Source organism: Sciurus carolinensis, chromosome 7 (assembly GCF_902686445.1).
Source record: "Sciurus carolinensis chromosome 7, mSciCar1.2, whole genome shotgun sequence".
NCBI lineage: Eukaryota > Metazoa > Chordata > Mammalia > Rodentia > Sciuridae > Sciurus > Sciurus carolinensis.
The window spans coordinates 75,971,495-75,995,272 of NC_062219.1; the positions used below are offsets into that span (position 1 = coordinate 75,971,495).

At 39.2% G+C, this 23,778-nt stretch overlaps 1 long non-coding RNA gene and 2 other non-coding genes across 3 annotated transcripts; all 3 read left to right on the forward strand.

The window, feature by feature from the left end:
* Positions 1-21,207: 21,207 nt before the first annotated feature.
* On the forward strand, positions 21,208-23,703 carry LOC124988732 (uncharacterized). The gene is made up of 5 exons (XR_007109480.1): positions 21,208-21,534; positions 21,645-21,864; positions 21,959-22,174; positions 22,460-22,529; positions 22,735-23,703. It is a non-coding gene; the product is annotated as an uncharacterized LOC124988732 (long non-coding RNA).
* On the forward strand, positions 22,308-22,377 carry LOC124989829 (small nucleolar RNA SNORD50). Its single transcript, XR_007109647.1, has one exon. It is a non-coding gene; the product is annotated as a small nucleolar RNA SNORD50 (small nucleolar RNA).
* LOC124989828 (small nucleolar RNA SNORD50) lies at positions 22,579-22,650 on the forward strand. The gene has a single exon (XR_007109646.1). It is a non-coding gene; the product is annotated as a small nucleolar RNA SNORD50 (small nucleolar RNA).
* Positions 23,704-23,778: the final 75 nt, after the last annotated feature.

The window sequence follows — 23,778 nt, forward strand, 5'->3', positions numbered from 1 at the left end:
CCCACAGTCATTTTCCACCATAATGATCCGCCTAACACCTAAGACTTTCAATTTCTCAATCTCCAATGATTCTTTCCTCCATTATCAGTTCATTCCTCTATGTCAACCTCCTACACTCATAGTAATATCATTGTCTCTCTCTTTAACAATAGCTATACTACTTCAAAAAACAAATTCTAGAACCTTTTCCAGTCCTCCCATTTCCTATCATTTCTAGTCTTCCTACTGAAGCTCCCTTTGGCCTTAATGAAACCTCCAGTCCAGGGACACTATTACTTTCTCCCTATAAATTATTCCAGTTTATATTTCTGGCCCAGTTTATATTTCTTGGTTAGTTGTTTCAATTATTTTCTTACAAATACCCTTAACTCCCTCAGTCCTTTTTTTTCTTCATTATCTTACCTCCTAAAAAATTAACTTTAATTAATCTCAATTGATCACATCTGCTCCATACCTGCATTCAAGTGTCTGAGTATTTCTAGAAAAGGAGGTTTTTCAACTTTATTCACATTAAATTCATATCCATAAATCTTATGGGCTATCCACACCACCAAGCAATCCTACTTCAGTTCCCTGGTCTGCTTGCTTTTCTATTCTGCATAATGACAATTTCACATATCTTTTTTTTTTTTTTTAACTTTTTACTCCTCCCAAATTTCCATTCTCAGTTGATGACTTTGCCTCACAGATACATAAAAAAATACAAATGAGCCAGGACCTCCATCATCTGTACCTCTACTTCCTAATGTCAAGCTAGTAACAACTGTTAAAATCAGGACAGTAGCCTCAGACTGTCGACCCACTGCATGGTTTTCAGGTGTTGTAGTCACCGAGGAAGACCTATTTACACAGGCCTGGATGGAAAATCACTTTACTCACCTACAGCAGAGAGCAAGATGAGTTTCAATAGTGAGCATTGGTCCCCCAGGGTCAGTGGATTTTGTCAAGGAGCTAACATAAGGCGATGGTCTTCACATACTTCCCTTGTGCTATAGTTGAAAGACCCTGTTCCCTTCCCACTGGGAAGAGAAGTAGGAAGTGTTGACCAGGTGTCATTTGATGTACATGTGTTAAGCCAAATAAAGTACATATCAAACCTGAAATGAAAATTCCAAACAAGGTGATATGCTCATAATAGGTTGTTAGGGCCTCTTTTCTTTATTTTTTTTTTTATTTTTACAGACTGTATTTTGATTCATTGTACACAAATGGGGTACATCTTTTCATTTCTATGGTTGTGCATGATGTAGATTCATACCATTCGTGTAATCATACATGTACATAGGGTAATGATATCTGTCTCATTCCACCATTTTTCATATCCCCCTTATTTCCCTCTATGTAAGTTAAAGTTCCTCCATTTTTCTCTCACCCCTCACTCCCCCACCCCCATTATATATCATCATCCACTTATCAGGGAAAACATTCAGTCTTTGGTTTTTGGGGATTGGTTTATTTCACTTACATGATATTCTCCCATTCCATCCATTTATCTGCAAATGCCATAATATTATTCTTCTTTATGGCTGAATAATATTCCATTGTGTATATATACCACAGTTTCTTCATATAAGGAAATGTGCGAACCCTGAAGCACTCTTCGACAGCCTTGCAACATGACTGCCTTTCCCAACAGTCCAGCTCCCATCCTTGCTCGAATGCTGCCAAAACATACAATGTACAACAAATTTAGTAGGATCACTAACTTGCCCTGAATTTGGAGGTGAAGCTGGGTCCAGTAGGGTCTCTAAACAATTCATATGGATACAATTTGCTGGTTGAGACTGCCTGTTATTTTGATATAGGTAGCACTTCTTACTAGAACAAGACACTTGCAGCTTGTTATCCAGAAACCCTCAAGTACCTGGATTAAGCCAACTGAAGAAATTAAAGTGAGTCCAGGGAAAATGTGGGTGTATAGCTGATGCCTGAGTGTGAATCTTCTGAAGCTCAATTTTTACCTCCTCTGAATTATTGATATATATACATAGCAAGAGATGTTGGCAATAACACAAATGCCACCCTCTTCTGGTACTGTACAAACAAGAACTATTCAGTTATCCATCACCATCTTGGCTGGTGGGTCCAATGAGTCTTATTGAGGCTGAATGACTTGGAGAAGATCCGAGCATTTGTGCACCACCAAGGTCACTACACTGGGAATGTGGAACGAAAAAGATCTCAGTTGGGGTGACAAATTCAGCATTCCTTGCACTTGCCTCTTTTCACCACAGTTGTGCTGATTCTTATCCGTATTGTCACACCAGGCAATGCAAAGGCTTTTCTGTAGGAATGAGAAGAGGGAAAATTAATATTCCTACCTCACTCTCTCTTCACAAACTTCCTCAGAACAAAGATGCTCTTGTCCAACGACCTGGAGTAAGATTTGCCCAAATATAGCCACCTAGGCTGTCTGTCTATAACTTGATACTATAACTTCCATAGGGATCCACCACCCCATTGCTTGACCCAAATATTTCAACCCTAATCACCTAACCTGGAGAGACAGGTCATATCCCGAACAAATCTGACACATCCTAAGATGTCACCAACCTGTGTAAGTGGGTTGGGACCTAGGCACAACCAGTGGAACACAAGTGTCTTGATACTCTGTTGCTATTTCCCTCCTGGGGTTCCCACAGGAAGGAGGCATCTAAAGATAAAATGGTCCTCAGATTTGAATTGGAGGCCTACTTACTGATGGTGCCACTGCAACTAGGACAATAAACCCCTCCTGGGGAGTGAATTGCAATGTGAAAAAAATAAGAACAACCGGTGGGTATACTGAGATTGGTATTTCAGAGGTGTAGCTCAGACAGGTACTGCTTAATCTTCTACCTGTCCCCAAGCTCAGTGTTCAGTGTTGGGCGTTATTGTTGGGGTATTTTTGTTTGTTTTGGTTTTGTTTTTGCAGTACTAGGGGTTGAACCCAGGGGCACTCTACTACTGACTATATCCCCAGTCCTTTTAATTTTTTTATTTTGAGATAGGGTCTTGCTAACTCACTCAAGCTGGCCTAGAACTTGCAATCCTCTTGCCTCAGCCTTCCAAGCCTCTGGGTTTACAGATATGTGCCACCTTACCCAGCCCAAGCTCAGTATTTGTCAACATGCATTGCATTGCAGGGCAATGTTTCCCTTCCACTGGAGTACAGAATTTAATTCCAAAAGGCTTTTTTTTTTAGATGTTATCACCCAGCAAGTTTTTATTTCTGATAGTACTTGGTTGTTGTTTAAGTCACCTATTTTATCATCATATTATCTCATTTGCTTGGGTGTGATAGGAAGTATGAAAAGTCCATTTAATACCATAAGATGCCATAAGATCATGTCCACTGCTGTGTAGCTTGTGCAGTGAATATAGTGTCTTGATGGGACCAGAATCCTCTTGAACGTCTGAACACATAACAAAATTAGTTTTTCAATCCACAATAAAGGTTCCTATATCAACAAGGCACATTGGAATTTTAGTCTTATATCTGGAATATGTATCCTTGTCAGTGAGGCACCAATGAAATCTATGACTGGGAATTATCAGTCTAATGTGGTCAATTTGTCACATTTACACAAAGCCTATGACCTGATTACTATGATCCTATTTAACATATTACATGGCAAGGGCTTATTGGTAGGTGAGACATAACTATCTTGTAACTTAGGGTTTTGTATTTTGGGAGGCAGTTCCTTGTGATCTGATTTTTGTATGTGGGGTGAATTCTATGCCATGTGCAATGTTACACCCAACAGGCAATCAAGCCATATGCTAAGCACTTGTTTGGTCAGCTTGTGAGTTTCATATATGTTTCTTTTTGAATGGTCCTTTGTCCTGGTCTCAATATTACAATGAATGGGTCTCATTTCCAGGTTGCAAGTTGTCACCACAATTTTTATTTTCATATAGGGAACGTTTCTTTTATGGTCCATTTTTTTAATTTGTTCTTTTTAGTTATACATGACATTAGAATGTATTTTGACATGCTATATTGGAGTAACACTTCCTATTCTGGTTGTATATGATGTGGAATTTACATTAGTTGTGAATTCATATGTGAACATAGGAAAGTTTATTCTCTTAGTTATTGAACCATATGATTAGCTTATATATAAGGCCCATAAGTCTACATGTTTATAGCAGGAAATTGCTATTGTGCTAGCCCAAATTGGCATCATTATTGTATGGAGTTTGGTCCATTGGTTTTCCTAAATCTGGTTTCAGTCAGAGGGTGGTCATCCTTGGGAGAAATAGCCAAATTGACTATCCATTGGACTCCATTAGCCTTAGGTTCTGAAGACCTATCATGAACCAAGTCATGCCATCAGCTGGAACATCTTCAAACTGCCTTATTAAGCAAGAAAAGAAAGTGTCTCCTATAGGCCATTAATCCCCTCCAGCAAGGTGACAATTTGTTCATGGAGTTGATTAAGCCCTTGGGGCCTAATCAAACTCTAACTTGGATATATCATGTTTAATTAATAACAGAGTTTTGCCAAGATTGTTTCATTTTATTAGTAAGATTAAGGAGTACCCATGTGAGAATGGGAAACCTAGGTTTTAAAGTCACATAAAGCACTTCAGTGGTCAGGGCCCAATAGCAGACTAAGAGCTGCCTGATGGTGGTGTATCTAACGGCCACCTCAGTAATTTATGAGTCTAAAACCTGAGGGGTGCCAGGCACAGTGGTGCATGTGTTGAATACCAGTGACTTGGGAGATTGAAGCAGGAGGATCACAAGTTTGGGGTCAGCTTCAGCAACTTAGCAAAACCTTGTCCCAAAATAAAAAAGCAAAACCTTGTCTCAAAATAAAAAAGGACTGGCAGTATATCTCAGTGGTAGAGTAGAGTGCCTCTAGGTTTAATCCCCAGTACCAAAAAAAAAAAAAAAAAGGAAGGAAAGAAAGAAAAAAAGAAAGAAAGACCAATCTGAGAGTCCAACACATCCAGGTAGCAGTCTCTTGTCATAGACTCCAATGCATGGGTAAGGGTCACTGGACCTGTATTTCTGACAGGCTTCACTGGCCTCTGTAGCAGGGCCTTTAGAGCCTATTGTTGGAACTCCTAAATTGAAAGGTGGGCACGTGTCAGGTAATTTTGATCAAAGGGGACAAAAGAAAATCTGATGTGGTACATGCTATCTTTAATATCCATATAGGCTCACTAACTATTGAACTTCCTTATTGTTTGTGAATGCTTTTTAGAACAATGATTTTTATTTGGCATAATCAAGAGTATTCCTCTGATTACTGGCCCAGATCGCTCCAAAAAACTGCACTTGTTCAGCAGGTCCCTGAATGTTATCATGGCTGAAGGCCCCAGCTGCCTTTGTCATAGTGTCTGTGACCTTATGTAGGGCCTTGTCAATTTGTTTCTTAGCTGGGCCAGAAATGCAGATGTTGTGTTAGTTGGCTTTCTGCATCTGTGACAAAATACCTGAAGAAATCACCTTAAGAGGAGGAAAGATTTACTTTGGCTCATGGCTTCACAGGTTTCAGTCTGTGGTTGCTTGGCTCTATTGTTTTGGGGCCTGTGGTGCGGCCAAACACCCTGGTAGGGAGTACATGGTAGAAGAGCTACTCACCTCGTGGGGAGGGAAACAAAAAGAGAGGAGGGTTAGGAGTTCCCATACCCCTTCAAGAGCATTCCCACAGTGATCTAACTTCTTTCTACTAGGCCGCACCTCCTAAAGGTTCCACTACCTCCCCACAGCTCTGGAGCCAAACCTTTAGCATACAGCCTTTGGGGGACACTCAAGATCCAAATCATAACAGACGACATCAACAGAGTGGACAGAAGAGTATGTCTGGGGGTGACTGAGCTTATCACTAATCTAACCTATCAATTAGTGGTATTTTACAGGAAAATCAATGTATCCCTGTGGAACTACAGTGAAAGTATATTGTCAGTCATCTCATATGAACACAAAGTGGTCCTGATTTTTAACCCACAAAGAAATTGCAAAGAAACTCTCCACTAGGTCAATAATAGCATGTTAGTGTCCTGTGTGGGCCACCACTGCTAAAGTGATAGCAAGGATGCTGAGTACAAGAGCAAAGGGTGGTACCCAAGTATCGATTCTTCAATAACCTGCTATCAGCCTTCAAGATCCTGAGGCCAATTTTACAGTCCAGACTAAGCTGTTATACTGCAACAGCAAATGCATCGTACTCCTGCTTGCAGGTTCTGTGTCAACAGTATTGTGTCCTTTTCTCCACCTGGTATGCACTACTGCTTTTGTCAAATAATCTGCTAAGGTTTGAATAATTTAGGTGGTGGGAAGGAATGGACATACCCCATTGTTATGGCTTAAATCTTCTGTTATAAGGAGTTTTCCTCTTTTATTTCAAGAGAGATCACTACTCATTTCTGTCCCTGTCTTGCTGAATGTGTGATGCTATATAATGGGCATCCATATGTATTATATATGTATATGATATACATATATACATATATACACCTATATACATAAATATACCTTTTTTCTTTTTGGTCTTTGTCCCCATTTCCTGGCATACAACTAAAACCTTTGGACTATCTGAAGTGATAGTATCTTTTTGTATGTTAATGAGTTGAATGATGGCTGGTAGCCCATAGATAGCTTCAAGGCGAAAATCCCAGAGGTTTGAGAGGCCAAGGCAGGAGGATCATGAGTTTAAAGTCAGCCTCAGCAACTTATCGAGGCCCTGTGTCAAAATAAAAAATTTTTAAAAAGAGCTGGGGATGTGGCTCAGTAGTTGAACACCCCTGGGTTCAAACCCCAATATATACATATGTGTATATATGTATACATGTATACATATATATATGGCTTCAAGGTGACGGGTGATCGCCAAAAAAGAGCAAGGCATGATTCTAGGATTAGGACTTCCAGTCCCACCCCCAGCCTCCAGAGAGGGAAAAGGAGTTGAAGATTAAGTCGATCACCAATGACCAAGGATTTAATCCATCAGTATGTATTGATGCCTCCATAGAAACTAAAAAGGCTTCTGAACAACAGAATATATGGAGATCCCTGGAAGGTGATGTATCTGCCCAGAGAGGGTGTGGAAGCTCTGCAACCCTTTTCCCAAACCTCTACCCTTGCATTTTCTTCATCTGTATCCTTTACAATAATATTCTTTATAATAAAGTGGCAATGTGTCTCCCTGAGCTCTGTGAGCCACTTGAGCAAATTAATCCAACTCAAAGAGGGGTTATGAGAACCTGAATTTATACTGGTAGGTCAGAAGCACAGTAAAACAATTGAGGGCTTGCAACTGATATCTAAAGTGAAGGAGAGCAGTCTTGGGAACTAAGCCCTCATCCTGTGGGACCTAACATTATCTCCAAGTACATTAGGGTACATTCAGCTGGTATCTACTAAAGAATTGCTTGCTCACTGGTGGGGGGAAATCTCCATACCTTTTGAGCTCACAGAAGTGTTCTGTGTTTATTGTGGCATCAGAATAAAAGAAAAAAACAGGCTATTCACGTTTTTCCAACAGATGCCCTGTTCAGAAATGTGTTGCAGCAGGAGGTCGGTGGTTAGCTAGCTTCCCTGGACTGCAGCCTGAGATATTGGAGCCTTACAATTCTTGTCCCCTCATCAACTGGGCAACCATCCAAGATACATGGGACTTTCCTGGCCTCTGCCCATTGCTGTCTTTCAGTTTTCATAATTCATTCTCAGAGAAGGATCTCATTTCAACAGTTTCATTTCTATAAACACCACCCATAATTTTATAAGAATGAAAACAGATTTATTTCAGTCTTACAAGCAATCAGACCAGGTGAAGCTTCCTGCACTGGAGCCCCTGATTTCCCTTCAGGAATAGTCTGTGATCACTGGAACACACTGGAAGTTGGCAGATAGTGTGGGAGTGCAAAATTATTTTAAGAGCCCAGGCATCATTTTCCTGTATTTTTTTAGGACCAACCTCTTGCATTCTTACTCTCATCCATTGCACTAGTTTATCCTTGTTTACCAGGAGATTGTCTACATTCCATTTACCCCTCTGCAACCAGAGGGACACCAGCCCCTCATCAGCCTGACACTGTCTCAGGAAGCTGTCCCCACACTGGGATGGCTGAACTGATGGACCCCGCATCTTTACCATGCCATGGTGATCCTGCTTATGGAATCACACTGTTAGACAAGTGACACCTCTTGCCTACCACCAGAAGCAGCAGACCCAGTATGCCACCTGTTACATGGTTTATTGGGGTCAGGGCCACCAAGAAAGAGATAACTCACACAGGCACCAGATAGAACAATACTTTACTCACACAGAGAAGAGACACAGTAAGATCTACTTCAATAGTATGAGTCCCCCAGTGGTCAGCAGATCTTGTCTTATAGCAGACACAGGGTGATGTTTTTTATCCAGTCTTTGGTAGTGGCCAAAGGAACCCCTTTCTTTCCCACCAGCAACAGATGTAACAGTAGAGTTGACCAGGTACCATATGATACACATTCTTTAAGCAGAACAAAGAAGTACACATCAAGTCTGGAACAAAGAAAACGACTCCCAGACATGGCAATATGCCTAACATGGGCTGTAAGGACACCTTATCTCCATGTGAGAAAATGTTCCAGGCCCAAGCAAAGCACACTTCTATGCAACCATGCAAGAGTGGACAGGCTGTGTGCAAGACCGCCTTTATCAACACCTGCTTTCTCTTTTTTTTTTTATTTATTTATTTTTTTTATTATTGTACAGAAATGGGATACATGTTGTTTCTCTGTTTCTACATGGAGTAAAGGCATACCATTTGTGTAATCATAAATTTACATAGGGTAATGTTTGATTCATTCTGTTATTTTTTCCCTTCCCCCCACCCCTCCCACCCCTCTTTTCCCTCTATACAGTCCTTCCTTCCTCCATTCTTGCCCCCCTCCCTAAACCTAACTCTAACCCTAACACTAACTCTTCCCACCCCCCATTATGTGTCCTCATCCACTTATTAGCGATATCATTCTTCCTTTGGTTTTTTGAGATTGGCTTATCTCACTTAGCATAATATTCTCCAGTTTTATCCATTTGCCTGCAAATGCCATAATTTTATCATTCTTTATGGCAGAGTAATATTCCATTGTATATATATACCACAGTTTCTTTATCCATTCATCAATTGAAGGGCATCTAGGTTGGTTCCACAATCTGGCTATTGTGATCTGAGCAGCTATGAACATTGATGTGGCTGTATCTCTGTAATATACTGATTTTAAATCCTTTGGGTATAGGCCAAGGAGTGGGATAGCTGGGTCAAATGGTGGTTCCATTCTAAGTTTTCTAAGGAGTCTCCATACTGCTTTCCAGAGTGGCTGCACTAATTTGCAACCCCACCAGCAATGTATGAGTGTACCTTTCTCCCCACATCCTCGCCAACACCTGTTGTTGCTTGTATTCTTGATAATCGCCATTCTAATTGGGGTGAGATGGAATCTTAGGGTGGTTTTGATTTGCATTTCTCTTATTACTAGAGATGTTGAACATTTTTCCATATGTTTGTTGATTGCTTGTAGATCTTCTTCTGTGAAGTGTCTATTCATTTCCTTAGCCCATTTGTTGATTGGATTATTTGTAGTCTTGGTGTTGAGTTTTTTGAGTTCTTTATAGATTCTGGAGATTAGTGCTCTATCTGAAGTATGATTGGCAAAGATTTTCTCCCACTCTGTAGGCTCTTTCTTCGCATTGTTGATAGTTTCCTTTGCTGAGAGAAAGCTTTTTAGTTTGAATCTATCCCAGTTATTAATTCTTGCTTTTATTTCTTGTGCTATGGGAGTCCTGTTGAGGAAGTCTGGTCCTAAGCCGACATGTTGAAGCTCTGGACCTACTTTTTCTTCTATAAGATGCAAGGTCTCTGGTCTGATTCCGAGATCCTTAATCCATTTTGAGTTTAGTTTTGTGCATGGTGAGAGATATGGTTTTAGTTTCATTCTGTTGCATATGAATTTCCAATTCTCCCAGCACCATTTGTTGAAGAGGCTATCTTTTCTCCATTGCATATTTTTGGCCCCTTTGTCTAGTATGAGAAAATTATATTTATTTGGGTTTGTGTCCATGTCCTCTATTCTGTACCATTGATCCACCTTTCTATTTTGGTACCAATACCATGCCGTTTTTGTTACTATTGCTTTGTAGTAGAGTTGAAGATCTGGTATTGCGATACCCCCTGCTTCACTCTTTCTGCCAAGGATTGCTTTAGCTATTCTAGGTTTTTTATTCTTCCAGATGAATTTCATAATTGCTTGCTCTATTTCTGTAAGGTACATCATTGGGATTTTAATTGGAATTGCATTGAATCTGTATAGCACTTTTGGTAGTATGGCCATTTTGACAATATTAATTCTTCCTATCCAAGAACATGGGAGATCTTTCCATCTTCTGAGGTTTTCTTTAATTTCTTTCTTTAGTGTTCTATAGTTCTCATTGTAGAGGTCTTTCACCTCTTTTGTGAGATTGATTCCCAAGTATTTTATTTTTTTCGAAGCTATTGTGAATGGGGTAGTTTTCCTAATTTCTCTTTCTGAAGATTCATCGCTTATGTATAAAAATGCCTTAGATTTATGTGCATTGATCTTATATCCTGCTACTTTACTGAATTCACTTATGAGATCTAACAGTTTTCTGGTGGAATTTCCTGGTTCCTCTAAGTATACCATCATATCATCAGCAAATAGGGATAGTTTGAGTTCTTCTTTTCCTATTCGTATCCCTTTAATTTCTTTGGTCTGTCTAATTGCTCTGGCTAGAGTTTTGCTTTCTCTTTTAACAGACAAAACAGATGAAATGTTCCAATCAAAGACCTCTCTATTTGGCTGGGTGTGGTAGCAATCACCTGTAATCCCAGCTACTCAGAAGGCTGAGGCAGGAGAATCACAACTTTGAAGACATCCTGGACAACTTAGTGAAATCCAGTCTCAAAATAAAAGCAAGTAAGAAGGATTGGGATTGTAGCTCAAAGGTAGAGCGCAACCTCCAGCTTATGTATACATAAAGACCTCTATTTGTGTTCTGTTGTTTGTTTGTTTTGATTTTGGTACTGAGGATAGAGCCCAGGGGAACTCAACCATTTAGTCACATTCCCAGCCCTTTTTATTTTGAGACAGGCTCTTGCTTAATTGTGTAGGGCCTGGCTAAATTGCTGAGACTGACTTTGAACTTGTGATCCCCCTGCCTCAGCCTCCAGAGTCACTGGGATTACAGGTGTGTGCCACCATGCCTTGCTCCCTGTTGGTATTCTGGAAAGGATCACCACGTGTCTTCTCAAGGATTTAGCTCCTGTAACTTTGGCCTTTTTCTTGCATCATAAATCTCCTTCTACAAAATTATCCCCATGCTTTAGTAACTCCCATTTATAAAAGCAGTCTCTTGACCTTACGTTCTTCTCTAGCTACTAACCCATATCTGCCTTCTCAATTCAATCCTTTTCAAGAGGACATCCATCATTCCCATCCCAGTGAAACTATATTTATAAGGTCACCAGTGATCTTCATATTGCCAAACCCATGGTCATCTCTGTCATCTTACTAGGCCAGTGCTTTACCACTGAGCTACACCCAAACCTGCCTGCCTGCCTCCCTGCCTTCCTTCCTTCCTTCCTTCCTTCTCTTTCTTTCTTTCTTATTTATTGAGACAGGATCTAGAAAAATTGGGCAGGCTGGTCTTGATCTTGCAATCCTCCTGCCTCTGCTTCCTGAGTAGCTGGGATTACAGACATGTGCCACCATGCCCAGCTCAACTGACTTATTTCTCCCTGAAATTGTTTACTCTTTCTGAGAAGTCAAATTCTCCAGTTTTCCCCCACAGGGGTCTCCTATGCTGACTTTTTCACCTCCCCAAACCTAAAGTTTGGAGTGTTCCAGTGCTCTGTCCTGGGCTTTCTACTCTTCTCTATTTATACTCTTTCCCTGATGATCTCACTTGGGTCATGCCTTAAATTCCTTACTTATGCCAAAGACACTCTAGCCCTGACCTCTTCTCTGAACATCAGACTCATGGATCTAACTGTCTCCCTAATGTTCCCACATGTATGAGATATTTTCCCTAATTGAACCCTTTAACTTTACTATTTTTTGGTGTATTCATATGATTTTCAGTTGTCTGTCTTGTATCAAACCTAGTTTACTGACCAGTTCAGACACTGGGGTTGTGGGGCATTGGGAGTGGGGCATCCTTATACAAAGTAAGAGATAGAATTACTGAATTTTTTAAAGTTATTTTCTCTGCTTTGAAATAAAATAATAATACTTACAAGCCTGCACAGTGGAACATGCCTGTAATCCCAGGGACTCCAGAGGCTGAGGCAGGAGAATGGCAAGTTTGAGACCAGCCTCAGCAACTTAGTGAAGCCCTATGAAACTTAGTGAGATCCTATCTCACAACAAAAAATAAAAAATGTATGGGGATGTAACTCAGAGGTGAAGGGAGTCTGGATTAAATCACCAGTACAAGAAAAAAAAAAAAAGAAGAAGAAGAAGAAAGAAAGAGAAATTTTTAAAAGAGGAAGAGAGACAGAGACAGACAGAGAAGAGGAAGAAAAAGAAGAAGAAGAAGAAGAAGAAGAAGAAGAAGAAGAAGAAGAAGAAGAAGAAGAAGAAGAAGAAGAACTTACAATACTTTAGTTGTTACACATATTTCTCACATGATTTAAAGAAAAGTTGTAACAGTGCTCTTTTTTCTTAAGCTTTATTATACAACCAGATCCCTCTGTTATGGGAACTATGTTCTCAAAGGTTATCTCCTGCAAGATAATCTGCATACACTGTGCTACTAAGTCTAGGCCACTCTTGGCCCTTTTTCTTTTTCTCTCCATGCTCATCTGTTCACATGGTTTCAGTCGTCCTCCCTAAATTAGTGTTAGCCAAACTCTAGCCTTGGAATTCAGTTCCACATTTCTAATGGTCCACTGGACAAATATAACCAAAACTTCCATCCAAAATTTAATTACAACCAAAACTCAGTCAATTTATTTTCCTTGCATACATTCTTGGATTCCTTCTTCCTGTTAACATAGCTGCCATTCTCTTGGCTGCCCAGGTTCCACTCCACTTCATCTCTTCACTAACAGTTCATTATCACATCCTATCATTCCTTCTTTTAACACAGCAATATCATACCCTAGGGCCATAAACAAGTTTGGGGTCAGAAAGACTTGGGAATATTAGTTCACTAGGATCTCCATTTCTCATTTTCCTCATTTCTAATATAAGGTATAATATTTTGGACCTTAAATGTCTCTCAGAGGCCCATGTGTTAAAGGGTTGGTCCCCAGACGGGCAGTTTTGGGAGGTAGTGGCAACTTTAGGTGATATGGCCTTATGGGAGACATTTACATTACTGGAGTTGTGTCCTTGAAGGGAATTGTGGAAGTCTGGTCCCTTCTTCTTCCTCTTTTGTGAACATGAGGTGAACAGTTTTATTCTCCATGATGTGTTGCTTTGCCACAGGCCCAAAGAAACAAGGCCATCAAATCAGATGAAAACCTCAAAAACTGTGAATCAAAATAAACCTTTTTTATTATTATTATTGTAAACAAATGGGATACATGTTGTTTCTCTGTTTCTACATGGAGTCAAGGCATACCATTTGTGTAATCATAAATTTACATTGGGTAATGTTGGTTGATTCATTCTGTTATTTTTTCCCTTCCCCCACCCCTCCCACCCCTCTTTTCCCTCTATACAGTCCTTCCTTCCTCCATTCTTGCCACCCTCCATAACCATAACTCTAACCCTAACACTAACCCCTCCCACCCCCCATTATGTGTCATCATCCACTTATTAGCGATATCATTATCCTTTGTTTTTTTGAGATTGGCTTATCTCACTTAACATGATATTCTCCAATTTCATCCATTTGCCTGTAAATGCCATAATTTTATCATTCTTTATGGCTGAGTAATATTCCATTGTATATATATACCACAGTTTCTTTATCCATTCATCAATTGAAGGACATCTAGGTTGGTTCCACAATCTGGCTATTGTGAATTGAGCAGCTATGAACATTGATGTGGCTGTATCTCTGTAGTACGCTGATTTTAAGTCCTTTGGGTATAGGCCAAGGAGTGGGATAGCTGGGTCAAATGGTGGTTCCATTCCAAGTTTTCTAAGGAATCTCCACACTGCTTTCCAGAGTGGCTGCACTAATTTGCAACCCCACCAGCAATGTATGAGTGTACCTTTCTCCCCACATCCTCGCCAACACCTGTTGTTGCTTGTATTCTTGATAATCGCCATTCTAATTGGGGTGAGATGGAATCTTAGGGTGGTTTTGACTTGCATTTCTCTTATTACCAGCAATGTGGAACATTTTTTCATATGTTTGTCGATTGCTTGTAGATCTTCTTCTGTGAAGTGTCTATTCATTTCCTTAGCCCATTTGTTGATTGGGTTATTTGTATTCTTGGTGAGTTTTTTTAGTTCTTTATAGATTCTGGAGATTAGTGCTCTATCTGAAGTATGATTGGCAAAGATTTCCTCCCACTCTGTAGGCTCTTTCTTCGCATTGTTGATAGTTTCCTTTGCTGAGAGAAAGCTTTTTAGTTTGAATCTATCCCAGTTATTGATTCTTGTTTTTATTTCTTGTGCTATGGGAGTCCTGTTGAGGAAGTCTGGTCCTAAGCTGACATGTTGAAGATCTGGACCTACTTTTTCTTCTATAAGATGCAGGGTCTCTGGTCTGATTCCGAGGTCCTTAATCCATTTTGAGTTTAGTTTCGTGCACTAAGAGAACCTTTCGTTCACGTGAGAGAACCTTTTGTTTTTGTAAGTTGATTATCTAAAGTATTTTGTTACAGAATAAGTAGCAATGGATTCTAATTATTATAATAATTATACAGCACAAATTTACAAAAGGAAAATTAAAAGCCAGGTAGGGTGGCAACATGTCTGTAATCTCAGCAACTCGGGAGGCTGAGGCAGGACGATCACAAGTTTGAGGTCAGCCTCAGCAACTTAGCACAGCCCTAAACAACTTAATGAGACTCTGTCTTAAAATAAAAAATAGAAATAAAAAAGGGAGTTGAGGATGTAGCTCATTTGGTAAAGCATCCCTGGGTTTAATCTCCAGTACCAAAAAAATAAATAAACTAAAATAAAAAACAAAAAGGACTGGGGACATATCTCTGTGGTAGAGTATGCCTGAATTCAATCTACACTACTGCTAATAATAATAATAATAATAATAAATTGTTACAGTGATGGAAGATTATTTAACACATAAGTTTAAAAACCAACATTCATAAATCTAATGCATTTCTTTTCATAAGTGATGAATTCTCTGAAAGAGAAATTAGAAAAACTACTCCACTCATAATAACCTCAAAAAAAATAAAATACTGGGGAATCATTCTAACAAAAGAGGTGAAAGACCTCTACAATAAAAACTACAGAACACTAAAGAAAGAAATTAAAGAAAACCTTTGAAGATGGAAAGATCTCCCATGTTCTTGGATAGGCAGGATTAATATTGTCAAAATGGCCATACTACCAAAAGTGCTATACAGATTCAATGCAATTCCAATTAAAATCCCAATGACATACCTCACAGAAATAGAAAAAGCAATCATGAAATTCATTTGGAAGGAAAAGAGACCCAGAATATCCAAAGCAATCCTGAGCAGGAAGAGTGAAGCAGGAGGTATCACAATACAAGACCTTAAACTACACTACAGAACAACAGTAACAAAAATGGCAAGGTATTGGCACCAAAATAGGCAGGCAGACCAATGGTACAGAATAGAAAACACAGAGACAAACCCACATAAATACAGTTACCTCATACTAGACAAAAACATATAATGGGGAAAAGATAACCTCTTCAACAAATGGTGCTGGGAAAACTGGAAATCCATATGCAGCAAAATAAAATTAAACCCCTATCTCTCACCCTGTACAAAACTCAACTCAAAATGAATCAAAAACTGAGGCACTAGAACAGAGACCCTGTACCAAACAGAAGAAAAAGTAGGCCCAAATCTTGATCATGTTGGCTTAGGAACTAACTTCCTTAACAAGACTCCCAAAGCACAAGAAATGAAAGCAAGAATCAATAAATGGGATGGATTAAAACTAAAAAGCTTTTCTCAGCAAAGGAAACAATCGATAATGTGAAGAGAAAGCCTACAAAGTGGAAGAAAGTCTTTCCACACATACTTCAGATAGAGCACTAATCTCCAAAATTTATAAAGAATGTATAAAACTTTATACCAAAAATACAAAGAATCCAATCAATAAATGGACTAAAGAACTGAGCAGACACTTCACAGAAGAAGATATAGAAGAAATCAACATATATATGAAAAAATTTTCAACATCTCTAGTAATTAGAGAAAGGTAAATCAAAACTACCCTAAGATATCATCTCACTCCAATTAGAATGGCTGTTATCAAGAATACAAGCAACAATAGGTGTTGGCGAGGATATGGGAAAAAAGGCACACTCATACATTGCTGGTGGAATTGCAAATTGGTGCAGCCACTCTGGAAAGCAGTATGGAGATTCCTTAGAAACTTGGAACGGATCCACCATTTGACCCAGTTATCCCACTCCTTGGTTTATACCCAAAAGACTTAAAAGTCAGCATACTACAGTGATGCAGCCACATCAATATTTATAGCAGCTTAATTCAAAACAGCTAGATTGTGGAACCAACCTAGATGCCCTTCAATAGATGAATGGATAAAGAAACTATGGTATATATACACAATGGACTATTACTCAGCCATAAGGAAGGATAAAATTATGGCATTTGCAAGTAAATGGATGGAGTTGGAGAATATCATGCTAACTGAAATAAGCCAACCCCCAAAAACCAAAGGTGGAATGTTTTCTCTGATAAGTAGATGCTGATACATAATGGGGTGCGGGGAGGATAAGGGAAGAATAGAGGAAGGATAGATTGTGTAGAGGGAAATGAGGGGAGGGAGGGGATGGGGGAAGGAAAGATGGTGGAATGAGACAAACATCATTACCCTGTGTACTTGTATGATTACACAAATGGTGTGACTACATTGTGAACAACCAGAGAAATGAAAAGTTGTACCCCATTTGTGTACAATGTATCAAAGTGCAATCTGTAAAAATAAAAAAATACATACCAAAAATTTTCTGAAGATTACATGGTTTAATACATGTTAGAATCTAACATCATATAACAAGTTCTTACCATATGTTGTTCTATTCCCCTGCTTCCATTTCCATGGCTAATAGTGGTGCCTTTCACAATATCTCATGATTGCACTAATTTCTAAACTGTCAAAGTTGGACAAACACTTCTTACTGAACTATAAACACATTTGAGAACATTGAGGAGTTTTCTATATTGATATTAAGTTTGTCTGAAGCACAATGCATGCACCAAGGACTCAATGAATATTTCTTTTAAAAAATTGATCAAAATGATTTTTTTTAGACTTTTAAAAAAATTTTTTTTTAGTTGTCAATGGATCTCTTATTTTATTTATATGTAGTGCTGAGTATTGAACCCAGGGCCTCACACATGCCAGGCAAGTGCTCTATCACTGAGCCACAATTCCAGCCTCAAAACGATGATCTCATCTGGAAGTTTGTTAAAGGAAATTAGATTTTATTTTCAGTATCATGAATTCTTCAAGGACACTTGACTTCATTACTGATTTATATGGTCTTTATTAAATCATTTAAAATATTTGGAAGCAATGTATTTGAATATTTTAAGTATGGGGGCAGTGACTGATGGCTACATCCCTGGATTCATCTTTTTGTTTCTTGATGTGATAAACATCTTGAAAGAGTTGTGTATTGACATCACAAGCATTGCCTGTGTTCACTGGAGGGCATTTTCAATAATCAAGCTCTGGATTAATTTCATTTTGCATTGTCTGTTAAAGTTTATTAGTTGTGAGTCAAAAATAATATAGAATTTTTTTTTAGTTTTTTTTAAGACTAGAAAATGTTATGTATGTGGTATCTCACCAGAAGCTGTGGTTCTCAAACTTCTGTATGCTTCATACTACATCAGTGCTGTCTAATACAATAGCCACTGTAATTAAGTATTTGAAATGTAGATAGTTCAAATTGAAATGTGTTTTAGGTGTAAGATACACACCAGATTTCAAAGACTGTACAAAATTAAAGTAAAAAATCTCAGTGACTTTAACATTGTTTATGTTGAAATGAAAATATTTTATTTATATTGGGTAAAACAAAATATATTCATAGGCTAGGGCTCTGGCTCAGTGGTGGAGCACTTGCCTAGCACATGTGAGGCACTGGATTTGATTCTCAGCACCACATAAAAAATAAATGAAATAAAGGTTTAAAAAAAAAAGAAATATATTAGTAGAGGTAATTTCATCTAATTCTTTTACTTTATAAAAATATGACTACTAACACAATTAAAAATACATATGCAACTTGCATTTGTGATTCATGTTATATTTCTATTGGACAACTTTAGCCCCGATGCTTGTTTAAAATGTTGATATATGGGTGGAGGTGGTATCATACACCTGTAATCCCAGTTAATCAGGATACAGGAGGCGGAGGATCACAAGTTCAAACACAGTCTCAGGAATACAGTAAAACTCTCAAAATAAAAAATTAAAAGGGCTGGGAATGTAGCTCAATGGTAAAACACCCCTAGGTCCAATCCCCAACACAGGAAAAAAAAAATGTTAATTCTTGAGTCTCAAGAAGATTCTTCTTTGATTGAAACCCCAAAAGCTCATAATTTTTTAGGTTTATGAGGTTTACACTGGTAAATTAGGGTAGGGAATCATTGTTTTACACATCTTTTGACCAAATGTTGGTGACAGGCTTCAACACAGAAGTGACTGAAAGATAACAAAGATAATATTGATTCCCAATATCAATTCTGTTATAATCACCATTCATTATAGTTATGCCTGTGTTTTTAATTCACAAAATACACTTTAAAATATAACCTGAACATATAACCTTCTTGTAGAAATAAAGATAATTAAGCAAGTATCACAAATTTAAGTACGCTTAACCTTTGACTCCTACTAACTAATCTTGCAGGTTAGTTACAAGTTCTATATATCTATAATATGTTGTCACAAGTTCTATATATCTATAATTCATCTGTGTGCTATTTGAAATATTGAAAAACTGGAATTAATGAAATAAATTATGATATTCCAACTAAATGATATACAGGTTATAAAAAAGAATAAGTTAATCTACATGTACTGATATGGAAAGGTATGTGTGATATTTATGAGAAGGAAAAGAAAGTTGCAGAAGAGTATATAGATCCCCCTGTATGTGAAAAAATATGTACATATATTTGTATATTGTGATTACTACTGGTAAATAGAACAGGCAAAAAGATTCCCATGGATATGGAAAGGAGATTTTACTTGGCTTTTTATATTTTTTGTGCTGCTTTTGTTTTAGTTAAAAAGAAAAAAAACTATGAGCAATAACCTTATGTTGTACATTACAAACAATATGCAAAAATAAAATAAAGCCCAACCAAGTAAATATTCATCATTTAGGTTCCAGTTAGGGAAATTTGCTTATCACTTATTACTTTTTTTCTTTTTGGTACCTGGAATTGAATTCAAGGGCACTTGACCACTGAATCACATCCCCAACCCTATTCTGTATTTTATTTAGAGACAGGGTCTCACCGAATTGCTTAGCGCCCCATCTTTGCTAAGTCTGGCTTTGAACTCGGGATCCTCTAGCCTCAGCCTCCCAAACCGCTGGGATTACAGGTGTGCACCTCCCAAATTGCTGGGATCACAGGTGTGCACCATAGGGGCCAGGCATCACTGTTACCTTTTAATCTGAAGTTTGACTTTCATTCTAGTTTTCTGAAAAGTAACCAAATATAGTAATTTAATCAACCAGTAATCACTGAAAACCTATTTCACACTGGTCACTGTTCTAAACCAGAACACTGAACTGCAGTGCACAAACCAGACGTGTTCCTCACGCATTCTAGGAGAGGAAACGGGCCATAAACACACACACACACAGTTTTAATCAGTAAGAAATACTATGAAATAAAGAAGTCAGACCTGAATCTTCCTAGGGTGTTGTTTGTTTGTGTTTGTTTTTTGTTTTTGTAGTGCCAGGGATCCAATTCAGGGCCTCATGCCCCATGCTCCCAACCGGGTCTGGAACTCCAGGGCTCAAGGAATCCTCCTGCCTCGAAAGTTGAAATGTTCAAAAGTTGTATATGCACACACACACACATTCACTCATACATGCTAATTATTGAAAACATTGCTTTAGAACTTTTTTGTCTTTTGTGTGAAGTATTCAGGAATACTTCTCGAGTTAACCTTTCTCCTGAACTAGATATGACTAATTTAGTACAAGAAATTAAAAAATAGCAAAGCATTTTAGTCGTGTGACCTTGGACAAATCAACTGCTTTCGAGCTCAGTTTCCTCTATGAAATGGAGTATTTAAGCTGAGTATTTACGCTTGCTGTCTCAGCAAGCCTTCTATGGACTGGTTACAGTGTAACAGCAGCGCCTGGCAGAGGCAAGGCAGAGTGGGATGAACCCAGTTGAGGGTGGGCGCTCGAGCCCTCGCTGCAACTTAGCTGTGTCGCGTGCCGCGCGGCTGAGCGGCCCTCGGGAAAGGCGCGGCTCTCGCTGTGGATGGGAGGACAAACGCGGCGCTTTCAGCGTTTTCGCCCAAGCATTTCTGCCCGCCAATTCCCCTTTCTGGAAGTGTGGAGGCCAGTGCCCGCCAGCTCCTTCAGCGACAGCCACTGGGTGCCAACTTTCGGACGGCGCCCCCTAACCAGCTCGGATTCTCTGGTCTATGCTAAACTGAGGCCGACCTGCGCTATAAAACTGAAGTTCACTCCGGGCCCCAGTCTGTACAGGGCGAACTTGGCGCGCGGCAAGCGACGGCCTCGCCTCCAACCGCGGCTGTTAGTTTGAATTCTGGCGCCACTCCCGCGCCACGTAGGGCCGGTTCGCCCGCCAGACTCGGAAGCTGCAGATAGCAGCGCGTCTACGGGTGCGCGCCAGAGAATGAACGGGCACGCGGCGGTGGGCGGTGCGGGCACCACGCCCCGGAACGGCCCCCGGAAGAAAAGAGCCGCCGCGCGCGCTCCCGTTCAATCGCCTCCGGAAGAGGCCACGCCCCCATTTTCTCCCCCATCCAATAAGTGCGAGAGGGAGGGGCGGCCTCGGTCTGACTTGAGAGAGATTATATAAGGAGTCGCGCGCCAGCCGCTTCCTTCTTTTGCGTGGAGCTGGCGGAGTAGTTGTTGTGTCTGTAAGTGAGTGCGTGTCACGCACCAGTAACCAGGCGCACGGTGAGGTTGGGGCCTGCGTACTATGAAGCCATCTTGGAGCTTTGATCCTAGAATGCTAGTTTTTGGAAGCTCGCACGTGCGGAACGCGCCGCCCGGCCGCCACGTGCCCTGAGTAGAGTCTGGGAGACGACATGCTTGGAGTTTAGGCGTGAGGAGCCTGCTTATAGGCCTAGGGCGCCACGCGCGGCCCTATTTCTGGCATGGGGCCACCGGCTGCCCTGAGCCTAAGCGTCGGCGGGAAAAATCACCTGAGGATTTACCAAAGGTACAAAGTACATTTGTGTGGTTACTGTGCACGTGTGTAAGGGATGATGAGGTTAGTTTAAGAATAAGGGGCACTTATTAACAGGGCTAATGCCTTTCTACTTTCGCCAGATGATTTAAACATGGGCAACCCCGAATCTGTATAGAACTCTAGGGGCTGTTTTGAGCCCAGGCGGCGCTGTTTCCAATACTAATTAATGAGTGGGAGAGGATTAATACAGAAAGAAATTAAAACATGACACTGAGAATGTTTGATTGCAAGCATCGATCCCCCGCAGTAATGGCGCTGGCTTTCGGTGGTACATCGGAGCTGCTACATGGAGTCGCTAAGGTAAGGGTTACTGAGCTTATTTTTCAAACCGCGGTTAGTTTTTTATTTAATAGATAATGGTGCGTAATCATTTTAAATTGGTTTTTTTTGTCAGATGCACAAGGAAATCCCAAAACATCGCATAAAATTTTTAATGGAGAATTACTTGCTTAAAACCTGACAGTCACACCTGGTATGTGGGACCTAGTATTGAGCATACGATCAATATGTAGAACAAGTGAAATTTTTTGGTCATTGAACAGCGACCTGGATGTTGATGAATACTAATGAGGTGATGAATCATCACTGGCTGTAGTCACTTCAGTTTGAGGTAAGTTGGGTAATAAATGTTATACATATTTCTAATGTATTAGAACCATTTAACTTTTGTTTACAGTAAATATCACTGATATACAAAGGTACATCTATAGATAATGTGTATATGTGTAATGCTTGATTGGTCTAATGAGTGATGAAACGTATCCCGAAGCTGATTACCTGAAGAAAAACATGTACGGATTCGGCTTCTGAAATAAGACCAATACCTGTAGATGAAATGTGATAAATTTTTGTTCCATTCACATTAAATTAGATATGTATGTTTTTCTGCCAACAGTGATTGTGGCTGTGTGTGCCCATTCAGAAGGACCAGTTTGCTGTAAAGTTCATGGGATAGAACAATTTCTGTAAGTGGGGATTTTTTTTCTTTCACAACTAATATTGTGTCCTTGGTCTTATCTATGATGATCCTATCCCGAACCTGAATTGCTGTTGAAAAAACTCAATTACGGATCTGGCTTCTGAGATAAACCATTGAGGACAAAGTTTTTAATATTATAAAATAAGTTGTAATGTTGATAGTCTTGTAATTTTCATGTTTTTTCTTTCTAGGAATAGTTCTGCAAAGTTTCCTTTTTCTGTTATCAAAACCTGGTGATAAGAAAAACATCCAGGAAAAGCAGACATGAAGAGAAAACATACAGTTTGGGATTATATTTTTTAAATTTATAGCTATTATTAGCTAAACCATGAATGGATTTTAAACAAAATTCTTGACTTTTGCATAATTAACTTTGTAATCAAATTATTCATGAATGTTTTGCCATTAATCCTCTTGAATTTAAGATAGATAGTTGTAATTAAAACAGTAAAAGTTACACTGGCTTATGTATGAATTTAGTAATGTTTTTATAGAGAGATGTCTGCTTATTGAAATAAGTGGTTAGTAGCCAAGTCATGGAATATTTAGTCATAATGTAATAGGAGAGAAATGTAAATAGGATGTTGAAAATGAAGGGAGAATATAATAATAAAGTTTCTATTGACCTATTTGAGTCCCAAGTTTTGAATTCTGCAATAGTTTCAATGAAATTGACACTAGCTTGTTGGGAGGAATCTTAACCAAGAGCTCATATATATATTGATACTGTTTTTGGAATTGTGTACTATAAGTTTTTATAAGTTTCCATCCCTGAGAAAGTAGGACAAAATGGCCAGACCACATCAGAAAGAACAGTACCTGATGATTACTATCTAGTACTTAGTGATCAGCCTTTCCCAATCCTGTCCAGCCACCCTATTCTCCTTAACCACTGGTACCTATCATTCTATTCTGTGATAGGAAGTTTTCAGATTCCTTATGAGTTAATAGCAATACTTGTCTCTAATTGACTTATTTCACTTAACATACTTACCTAGTTCCATGTTGTCACAAGTGATAGAAATTCATTCTTTTCATAGCTAAACAGTGTTCCATTGTGTAGATGTGCCACATTTCCTTTATCCTATCACCCATCAATGGACATGTAGGATGATTCCATAGATTGGCTGTTGTGAAATAGCACTGCAATAAACAAGCAAGTGCAGATTGTCTTTTTAACAGGCTGCTTTCGGTTCCTTTGTATGTGTGCCCAGAAGTGGGATTACTGGATCATG